The 11,458-nt window shown below is 41.1% G+C and overlaps 1 long non-coding RNA gene across 1 annotated transcript in view; it reads right to left on the reverse strand.

The window, feature by feature from the left end:
• Positions 1-294: 294 nt before the first annotated feature.
• LOC102369447 overlaps positions 295-11,458 on the reverse strand; it is a 37,099-nt gene continuing 25,935 nt past the window's right edge. Inside the window, exon 4 of the long non-coding RNA XR_323080.3 lies at positions 295-1,174. This is a non-coding gene — a long non-coding RNA (uncharacterized LOC102369447). The remainder of the gene's footprint in view (positions 1,175-11,458) is intronic.

The following is an 11,458-nucleotide window of genomic DNA, read 5'->3' on the forward strand; positions in this document are numbered from 1 at the left end:
CATCAATTGTAGTAGTGATTTTAATGATGTGGATGAAATCCCACCCAGACATGCACTTGGCCCAATCCTATTTCTGTATATGTGTAATAGCTTTTAGAAAGGCTACTGAACAGCCATTAGATGGTAACATCCATTAGTTAATACTGATTTGGACTGTATTGACCAAGCCACCTAAAGTTGTGTAGTGTGTTTGAACATCACTGTTTGACATTTGAAAAGCAAAATAGTGGAATTTGAACTGGGGTTCTCCATCTATACACACAAGTACTTGTGTTAAAAGGAACTTTTCTGTCTCCAGAATGGCATTTATTGATCTGCATTTTTTCAAAATGGCATCCTTAATGACAATAATTTGCTCACAATAGATCCAAGATGAGATTTTGAAGGGATTTCTACAAAAGGTGGAAACTTGGCCATATTACTAACAATGTCTATAAGACTGCAGTGTAGGAGCATGGAGTAGCAAAATCAAAAAGGTCAAAGGACAATAGAGGTATAGCTAGCAAGAGACATAAAAGGTAGCAAAGAAAGTGTTCTACAAACAAGAAAAAGTATAGGTCCCTTACTGAATGGGGAGGAGAAGATAATAATGTGGAGAAGGCTGAAGTGCTAATTTTTTTTTTTTATTTCCGTGCCCACTCAAAATGAGCTCTCACACAGTGAGCACATTTACCAGCAAGGACACCCAGCTACTCACTCACCCAAGAAAATGGAAAGAACAAGTGATGGATCATTTAAATAAACAAGATGTTTTCAAACCAGAAAAGCCACAGGATTAATCCTAGAGAACTCAAGTAATTGGCTGAGATAACTGCAAAGCCATTAGATATTATCTTGGAGAACTCTTGGAGGTCAAGTGAGGTCTCAGAAGAACTGGAAAAAAAGATTAAATATTGTCATTGGCAGTCCCTCGATAGGAGGATGATAGTCTTTCAGTAAATAGGGAAGCCATCGGTGAATCCAGAGATGACTCAAGAGGCTCATCCAAAACCTGCATATTTGACTACAGATATGGCAAATAGTTCCGGGAAGGAGTGGATCGTGGTGATGTTGGGTCACAGCTCTTTCACTTTGTCTCCCTTGTCTATCCACCTTCATAGTGAGTTGAGCTTGCTTGAAATGACTGATGCCAGGAATCCAGGAAATTACAGACTGATCAGTCTAACTTTGATACCTAGAAAGACACAAGAACATACCTTCAAATAATGTATGTCTAAGCACCTAAAGGATAACGAAGTGAGAACTAATATCCAACAGAGATTTGTCAAGAGCAAGTACTGCCTAACAAACCTGATTTCTTTCTATGACAAGGTTACAGGCATTGTGGACAGTGAGAGGACAGTGGAGGTGATATACCTTGATGTTTTTCCCATGACATTCTCATAACTAAGTCAAAGAAATACAGTCTAAATGGAACTACTATAAGGCAGATGTAAAAGTGGTTGGATAATTTCCTTTCCAAGAGGAGTAATCAATGTAATGAAGTCAAATTAATAGGAGGCATCTCTTTCAAAACTTTCCAATGATGATTTGAAAGACACAATTGAGCATATATTTATTGAATTTGCTGGTTTCCCCAAGATGGATATGATAGCAGATATTTAGAGATCAGGATCAGGATTTAAAATGACCTTGATAAATTGGAAAAGTGGTTCTGAAATAAATAGGATTAAATTCAGCAAGGACAAGTGTAAAGTCCTTCACCTAGGAGGGAACAATAAAATGTAAAATATAAAATATTGACTGACTAGCTAGGCTGCAGTACTTCCAAAAAGACCATGTGGGTTGTAGTGGACTGAAAGCTGAATATAAGTCAACAATGAAATAGGGTTGAATATAAGTTGATTATATACTGGGGCATATTATTAATTGGAGTATCATATATAAGTCATGGGAAGCTATTCCTTCACTCTATTCAGCACAATAGAGGCTTCATATAGAGTACCGCGTCCAGTTTTGGGCACTGTATTTCAAGAAAGACATGGACAAGCAGGAAAGAATCCAGCGGTGGGGGGAAGCAACAAAATTAGAAATATAAAACCATGATATTTAAGGAAAAGTTGAAGTTGGGATTACTTATTCTAAAGAACAAAAGAGTCATTGGGGATTTAGTAAGAGTCTTTGAATACAAAAATATTTGCTATGAAGAGGATGGTGATCAGCTGTTTTCTTTGTTCCCAGAGCAATGATAGAGTAGTAATAGGCTTGTATTGCAACATGGAAGATTTAGGTTGAAGAATTTTCTAATAATGACAGTGGTTAAGCACTGGAACAGATTATCAGGGAGGTTGTGGAATATGTCATTGGAAGTTTTTAAGTATAGGTCAGACATATATTCCTGGGATGGTTTAGATAAGCACGTTCATATCTTCAGTAAGGGGTGAAAACAAATGATCTCCTGAGGTCCCTTCTAGCCTGCTCTTATTAAGGTTCATTTTGATCCAAAGTTTTTAGACAACTTTGAAAATTGCAACCAGGGGTGAGAGAGAACCAAAAAACAGCTTTTACAGCAGTATAAACAGCACTGCGGTGATCATAATACTGTTAAGTTTTGAAAACTTTCCTATGAACAGGAGAAGGAGTCAGGATTCAGGAGAGCCCAATGACTCAGTAAAATTTGACTGTTATTTTTTATGGGAAAGTACATAATTAAAGTATTAAAACTGTTCCTTTTTTTTTTAAACTCTTGGGTTTTGTTTCCATTTATCTGTTTAATTTTACTACTGAAATGCAGTTTGGCAGAGATTCATATAACAGAGATTTAGAAAATGTCCATGTTTTGAAACATACACACAGACAGGCTTTGGAGCTTTATTTATGCTTTTTAGAAGTTTTGTATTTGGGGGCTTTTAAAACTGTAGCCAATGAACCTCTTTCTGAAATACAAGCATTCAAAAATGCTTTCCATTTTCCACAAAGGCTGTTGCTGTGATCTACCCTACTTGGTTTGGGAAATGTCCGTTTTTGAAAATGTATATTCAATACTCAACGTTCTCCACATTGTTTAATTTAAAATGGGACTAGGAGGAACACAACACCTGTAAGGTTACAACGACATGCTTTAAAAGCTATGTCCTGTTCTTATGGGGAATGTGATAATAATAACCAAGTATTTTGTAGGGCTTGAAGTCCAGTTCAGGAAGCAAATTGTTAAGGATAGTGCGAGAGTTGTGATGTGGAGTAATAGGATCAAACCAAGCAAAGGAAAATTACAGTCTAACATCCAGAAACAGCAAAGTCAGCTAGATTTCTCACTAGCGTCCCAGGGGGACTGGTGGAGAATGCAGTGACTAAGTCATTAAATGGAATTGGACAAAGCACTAGCAAGTGTGTTGTCTGTATGAAGGTCCTACTTAAAGAAGGGTTAGACCTCCCTTGTCTCTTTTGCTCACCTTTACTCATACTACCTTTTATACCTAGAGCATCCATTTAATTATAGCCTGACAAATACCTTTACACAGAAAACTATACCCCAGGGTCTGTGAAACATTCCAGCTATAGCACCCACTCACACTGTTTGCGTAAAAACTTTCCTTTCTGGCCCATATAATTAGACAGCAGCAGTAAGATGTATGATGCCATATAAAAGCTCTAGAAGTTTTCCTTCTCTAAAGTGCATGAGTCAAGGCATTCCCTCCCATGGGTAAGTCCAGAGAGGTGGGGAAATGTACTGAATCACAGCACTAAAACCTCAGCTTGTTCTTCCTGGCAGGTTTAAGGACCTGGGCTGAGTGGAGAAAACAGCAGCATAGTTTAGCAATTACACCGGAGAATGTATCCAGGCCCCAGCCCTACGTGACTTCCAACAATCCTGCAGTCCTCAGACAAACTCCTAGTGAAGTGAACAATAGATCTGCTCGAGAAAGGAAGGGAAAGTTGAACTTTATAGAAGAACTCTGAAAGTACTTGTGCCCCATTCCTGGATGGGTAAATTTTCCCAGTTGGAATAGAAATTGATAATAGACGGGTATTTTCCTCAGGTAATTTTTTTCTACAGTGTGCCCAGGCTGCAGTGTTACCAAATTTGAAAAATGGAAATGCCACACCAGAACCCCCAAACAGCAATATTTAATGGAAAATCATTGTACATCACAAACTTGTAAGAATATGCAAATGCAAGTGGCTTATCTTAATATGATCACATAGCAGCAAACAGTTTCATCCTTCCTTTATGTTTTAGACCTTTAATATCTCAAGTCAGATTCCACTTGGGAATCCCCTTCCCCAGCTACTACATGTTCACCATTACCAGATCTGTATAACATGTCTCTAAGACTCTAAGAGAGGCTGTGGCCATGGGGATCAAAACAAAGACAACTTAAGGTTGCTGGAAGATGGGAAAGTAATAAAATATGATAAGTTTATTTCAAAGGAACATACTCGTTGGATCTTTCTGAACCGTATTCCATATACTCCTTACTTGCATCCTGCTACAATGACAGTGCAGGCAAGGCAGGAATGTTCTGACCATCTTCTCAAGATCCAGTTTCACATTGTACAAGGGTTCAATTTGCTGGGCATATACAACAACACCTTGCAACATGGCAGTCCTGAATCCCTGAACAGCTGTAAGAAGAAATGGGATACAGGCAAATTTCTTTTCCCAGTCAAGGAACTACTACCTTGCCTCAAGAAGGAGCTACTCTGAGACTCTCCTTCCCTCGAAAGGCCTCGCACAGACTCCTAGCCAAACACAGGCAGCTTCTTCCCATAATAAACTTACACACCTGAATGCTTAAGGTCCAATTTTGTACCAGCCTGAAACACAGGAAACCTACCCATTGTCTTGGGGTGAATTTTGAAGCCTAAGCTTGGCTTTGTGTTAACACAACTACTCTGAGAACAGCACCCAAGCTGGAAGCACCCAGTTTAAAGCTAGCTCAGGTATGTCTAAGCAAGTAGTAGTAACAACCATGAAGGCATGTTCCATGTTCACTTTCACCAAGTGGCTCCAGGCATCAGTTTACTTCCTTGTATGAGAGTCTTCTGCAAAGACAATATGATGTGGTTGCCTCTGACAGTAGGAGACTTCATTCACCTTGGGAGACCATTCTCATGTTCCCAGGTAAAGGTACCTTGGAAGCCATGTGTAGCCCTATTATGAACTTATATTAATTGAGTGCTGACAGATATGCTTGACACTTTATGGTTATATAAGGGAGTACTTGTGACTGCAATATTTTAAGAGAAAACTCACAGGAAAGTGGAAGAGAGAGGCTAAAAGACACTATTCTGGTTTCAGAAATGGTTCAGTGGTTCATCACACAGGTACAATTTGTAAATCACTTACTATCCCTAGAAAAATGTCAGCTAGTAATGTCAAAAGTAAAAAGGAGGTTTTTCCTTTGTAATTAGGTAGGTATACTTTTTAAAGTCACACTTGATCCATTAAGAGGCACAAATCTGGTGTTAAAGTCTCCTCTCTGTTACATCAATGTAACTGTCTCAGTTTTTAAACCACTTTTCAGGTCTGACATAATAGTTTGTCTTCTTAATCTTCCTCTATCTGTCACCCTCAGGCCCTCAAAAGCAGCTGCAGTTCTTGTAAACTGAGGAGTTAAAAAGAGAATAATAAAAATATACTTTCAGAAAAATGATTTCAAAGTTATGTTTCTAAACTCCTATTGCATGCTGCATGATGCAGGAGACTTTCACTGTAGCTGAAATAACAGTTTGGTTCATGGTGGGACTTTTTTATCATTATTAAGCTCTATGATTCAGTTTAGCAAATTATAGTACGGAGAGATGAAGAGGGCATGATCTCTGATCCTATGTGTTTACAGTCTATGCTGGGCTGAAAATACACCTCAGACAAAGAAACAAGCTGGAAGGTATCAGACATTTTGAACTGAAGATAGGACTTCAGGTAGAAGATAGGACTTTAGATAGAAACAGGCAAAACAGTGGGTCTGTTGAAGGCCTATATCAAAGAGGGCTGGTCGGTTGTTAACAGGCCATTTAGGGGACAACCTGTAATAGAATCCCAGTTTTCACTTGAAAAAAATGCCTGCACATTCCTAGCTCTTTTTCTTGGGACAACAGGTGTGAAACCAGACCAACCTGGTGGCCTTCTATGAACAGGTCACAAAAGCCTTGGACGCAGGTGTCGCGGTGGACGTAGTCTTTCTGGACTTTAGAAAGGCCTTTGACACTGTCTCTCACCCCATTCTCATTAAAAAATTAGGCATCTGTGGTGTTGACGCCTACACGGTCAGATGGGTTGCAAATTGGCTGGAGGGCTGCACCCAGAGAGTGGTGGTGGACGGGTCATTTTCGACCTGGAGGGATTTGGGCAGTGGAGTCCCCCACAGCTCAGTCCTTGGGCCCGCACTGTTCAATATCTTCATCGGTGACTTGGACAAGGGGGTGAAAAGCACCTTGTTCAAGTTCACAGATGACACTAAGACGTGCGGAGAAATGGGCACACTAGAAGAGAGGGACAGGCTACAACTAGATCTGAACAGGTTACAGAAATGGGCGGATGAGATTAGGATGGATTTCAATACGGACAAGTGCAAGGTACTGCACCTGGGGAGGAAGAACCAGCAGCAGACCTACAGGCTGGGGAACTCCCTTCTCGTCAGCACAGAAGCAGAGAAGGATCTTGGAGTCATTATTGATTCCAAGATGAACACGGGCCACCAATGTGGGGACGCTGTCAGGAAGGCTAACCGCACCTTGTCATGCATCCGCAGATGCATCACGAGTAGGTCCAAGGAGGTGATCCTCCCTGTCTGTGCAACACTGGTCAGGCTGCAGTTGGAGTACTGCATCCAATTCTAGGTGCCGCACGTCAGGAGAGATGTGGACAACATCGAGAGGGTCCAGAGGAGGGCCATCTGCATGATCAGGAATCAGCAGGGCAGGCCCTGCGAGGAGAGGCTACGGGACCTGAACCTGTTCAACCCTCACAAGAGAAGGCTGAGAGGGGATCTGGTGGCCACCTACAAACTTGCCAAGGAGGACCAGCAGGCAATGGGAGAGTCCGTGTTCCCCCGAGCACTACCAAGAGTAACAAGGAATAACAGCCATAAGCTGACTGAGAGTAGATTCAGGCTGGATATCAGAAGGCACTACTTCACAGTCAGGGCAGCTAGGAGCTGGAACCAACTTCCTAGGGAAGTGGTGCTTGCCCCTACCTTGGGGGTCTTCAAAAGGAGGCTAGACAATCACCTAGCCAGGGTCGTTTGACCCCAGCATCCTTTCCTGCCCATGGCAGGGGCTCGGACTTGATGACCTGCTCAGGTCCCTTCTGACCCTACCAACTATGAAATTATGAAAATATAAATCATACTGAGATTGCTACAGGAGGCAGAAAAACATAGTTGTGTTCTATTCCTATACAACAAGGCCGGAGAGTTGATACATAAAGATCCCATATATACCTACACTTCTATCTAATGCAGTGGTTCTCAACCTTTTTAAACACAAGGTACCCCTCATTTGGCTCAAGAAACCCCTTGTTAGGACTTGAGGTACCCCTCATAAAATGCCACCTCTTAGCTTCCCCTCATTTTTTGAGTATGGAAAAACAATAGAGCAGTTTTTCTGTTGCAATGAACACAAAAAGACCACAGCAGAGATCAGAATATTTTAACATTATGAATTCCTATTTGAAATCCCTGAGTTTATCTTGTGAATCGTGTTTGCACACCTAACAGTGCTAACATTGCATGGCACCCCAGGGCACCCTTAAAAGGATCTCAAGGCACCCCATGGTGCTGCAGCACCCTGGTTGAGAATCACTGATCTAATGAATTAGTTACATGTGGAATGCATCCCAATAAAACTCTTACTAAACATTTCCCCATCCTTAAACTAGGCAGTATGATACTGGTGCTAACAATGCAAAGGAAGAATCTGTTATGCTTAAGATGGACAACAGAAAAGCATTTTTTCCTTTTCTATAGCACCTCCCAAGGACAGGATGGGCTAGGTGGGGAAAATAAAAGTGGTTCTGGCTACCTGCTTAACTAGATAGTAGAAGCAAGTGGAGGGGGAAACAGATCCTATGCTTTCCAAAAGTTCAGCAAGAAACAGATTCTCCCTGGCCTGCCTGGAGTTGGGGACATAATGCCCAAGCATGTCCTGTGCAAGCATGACAGTGCCAGCTAGGATCACTCTCGCGGTGTCACATACTTGTCCACAGCCTATTCAGTGTGAATCCAGCTCTTCTGCCCCAAATTAACTTGAAAAAAAAAAAAGGTCACTCCCTTGGATATTAATGGAGGACCAGCCATTAAGGAACCAGAAGCCAGTTTTCTGAATTTGGTCCTTTCGTTTGCCAAATACTCTCTATTCACTGGAAGAAGATGAAAGACATTTCTGTGATGCTGTGGCTGTCTTGTTCCTAGCAAACTGTTAATGTCAGGGGAGGGAAGGGGAATTGGGGAGGAACCTGGAGGACTTACAACCCTTCTCTGCAGCTGAAAAGGAGGCCTAATTGGCTGGAACATTTCTTTCCATTTCCCAGATGGTCACTTAAGTATGTGAAACCACTCTAATGGCAAGGCCTGTTATTGTGCTGTTTTTCTTTCCTGTTGACAAACACAGTGTTATGAGACTATCCAGGCCTTACATAACAAATAAGGACATTAAAGTCACTGTGTGAACGTAAAAGGCAATAATTACCTTGATGATCTCTCTAGCGGCAAATAAGACTTTAAATATTTTTTATTTATTAATTTTTAAGTGTTGCTCCAGCTTTATGTCCTGTTTTAACTAGTTTTCATATATGCTTGTCTGGGCAAGGTTCCAAATGTGCTAGACAGAAACGGAAGCTTCTCCTTAGGGCTCTGTACTGAGACTTGCCATTTCTGGTTCTGCCTCTATGTGGCCTTGGACACGTCTGCTAATCTCTTTCTGTGCCTCAGTTCCCCACTGATTAAATAAGCATTATATTATTTTTCTTTTGTCTGTTTGGACTAAGTCCTTCAAGACAGAAATTGCTCTCTTTCCACATACAGTACCTAATGCCCTGGGCCCAGATCTTGCGTTAGGCCTCCAGGAATAGCTGAATTACAAAAAAGAATAATGACTGAACTCTTGGTATCATACAGCCTTGCTATTGTGAACACAAGGTCACCTGATTTCCCCACCCCACAAGTGAGCTGCACAGGCAGCCTTCCCTACTTGGGCAAGGTATTGGAACTTGGATTTTATCAGTGTTCTCATTTCCAGGATTTAAATCATTTTACTTTTTGTTAAACTGAGGGACAGATGAATTATCTTCCAATCTGTAGTGAGACTTATTAGCAGCAATAAGAGCTTCATCTATATATCAAAGGGAAAATTCAGAGCATCCTTATCCTCACATTTCTCTGCCAGCTTCCCATTCATTTCAAAACATGGCTGGAACTTTTCATCTGGCTTTTCAGACCCTCAGTGAATCTGCTCCAGTTGACTTCACAGCCTCTGTAGTGAGGGGTGGGAGTAAAATGTGAAAATAAGTGCACTTGCTGCAATGTGGCTCATTACAAAGGTAAAATATTTGCTCATCAGGAATCGTTTTACAATTTCCAGACACAATGCAACTCTGGCAGGGCTGATTTAGCAGCATTAAAGATGGTAAATGAACCCAAGCCCTCCTTTTACTTAGTGAAAGAACTTGAATAAGGGACTCTGTGAAAATCCCAGGATCCCCCTCAAGTCCAACACTGCTCTAGTCTATTACCTGTACTTTCTAGTTTCATCCTTAATCTAACAAGGCATTTTTTTATTTAACTCTGGGCAGTATGTGAAGTACTGCATGCTTGAATGATTCTGTACATAATAGCCTCTTCTGTGCTTAAGCAGGGTCTTTATTACTGATAGAATCATCTTCAGAGAAGCAGCAAAATTGCACACAAGACTCTTGCTGTTACCAATGTTGTTTTCCTTACAGCTGGACAAGACTCCCAGTGAGTTATTGTAGGCTCAGAAGCAAACTCTTGGCTAGGCAAGAGCTGGTGGCAAATGGGGACCTTTCAGTGGCCACTCACATGATTTGTAGCTATTTGAATATATAATACATGAAATGAAGAGTGACTGCAAGAACATAACCTCACAGATTTCACTTGACCTGTTGAGATTTTGACATGTGCTGTAGGTCACAGAATAAGGGAGCAATAAAAAATTCACTAAAAGTATGGAAGTTGCCATAGGAAATATTACAAAAGCAAGAGGAGTTTCATCAGAAATTAAGCCCCCATCATAACCGCCCTCATTTAAAGTTTCCTAACTGTAAATACCAAAAGCTAAAGCAAATTTCTGAGCTAAGTTGAGTTTTCAAACTTCAGGATCCTACTACATTCCTGTCCTGAAACAATTCTCCAGGTTATAGTAAACCCCTCACCAACATAAACACCTCAGGCCTGGAGCAGAGTTGTAACCACACTATGTTCCCAAACTGGAATTAACCTTTCCTATACATACGAGCTGCCCCTACAAAAAAAGGACCTCAGTCTTAGAAGCTTAGAGCAGACCTCTACCTAGCCTCAGCTCCTAAAGTGATAAAAGCACCTCCATACTAAAGCAAATCCTCTACTAAAGCCAACTCCCAGACTGGAGTAAGACCCTAACACTGAAGTGTGCTTTATAACTCCTTAGTCCCACCCATTACTAATACCTTCTGCCCAATCAATTGGTTCCAGTGGACTCAACAGGGGCTTTCTCGAAAGAAACAAAACACCCCCAAGCGTTTTGTTTATAAGCTTTCAGTTTCTGATATTTCTTTTAATAGATAAGTTTCATCACCACCAAACAGAAAACTCCTTTGGTTTTGTTTTTTTTACAAAGCTCAATTCTTTTATGACAAATACCTGTTGACAAATTTTGGACCAGGTCTACACATTACCATTGAATCCTTTCATAAGCTAGTTCTGTACAGTTGGAGAACATCATCAGGATATGCCTACTCAATGTTTCCTCATCAACGTTGCTCACTTTACGCTGTGTCATTTTCCTGCATAATGGCTGCTCTGAAAACACTTAGTCTCAGCAATATATAGACTGTCAACCTTTTCATTTACCAGATGGATCACAGAAATTGGGTCACAGAAATTCTACAGTTCTCAGCTGCATCTTTTAAAACCTTATTGTTTTCCAGCAATGCCACCTGTGCAACCCAATTAACCTGCAGTGGAACCTCACAAAACCATTTTATGGAGACATTTAAATGGAATTCTGAAAAATGCACTCTGACTTGCATCTTCTCAGGCTGCAGACTTCCTTGCAGATGACTTTCAGTCTCTGTTCTGGTTAATCAGTTGTGCAGTCCACCCCTGCTCTGGGTTCTTTCGGTGCTATCTTTTTCCAAGCAAGGTCCAGAGTAGAGCTTCTGCATTTCCTCAGCTCAGGATATTGAGCTAGAGTATCATTCACACGCTGCTAAGCAATTCACAATGAGTCCATTCGTAGTGCTCAACAAGCAATATGTAACGGGAAAAATCAACATTGCCCCCAGCCCCCTCCTCTTTCC

Source organism: Alligator sinensis, unplaced genomic scaffold, assembly GCF_000455745.1.
Source record: "Alligator sinensis unplaced genomic scaffold, ASM45574v1 scaffold59_1, whole genome shotgun sequence".
Classification (NCBI taxonomy): Eukaryota; Metazoa; Chordata; order Crocodylia; family Alligatoridae; genus Alligator; species Alligator sinensis.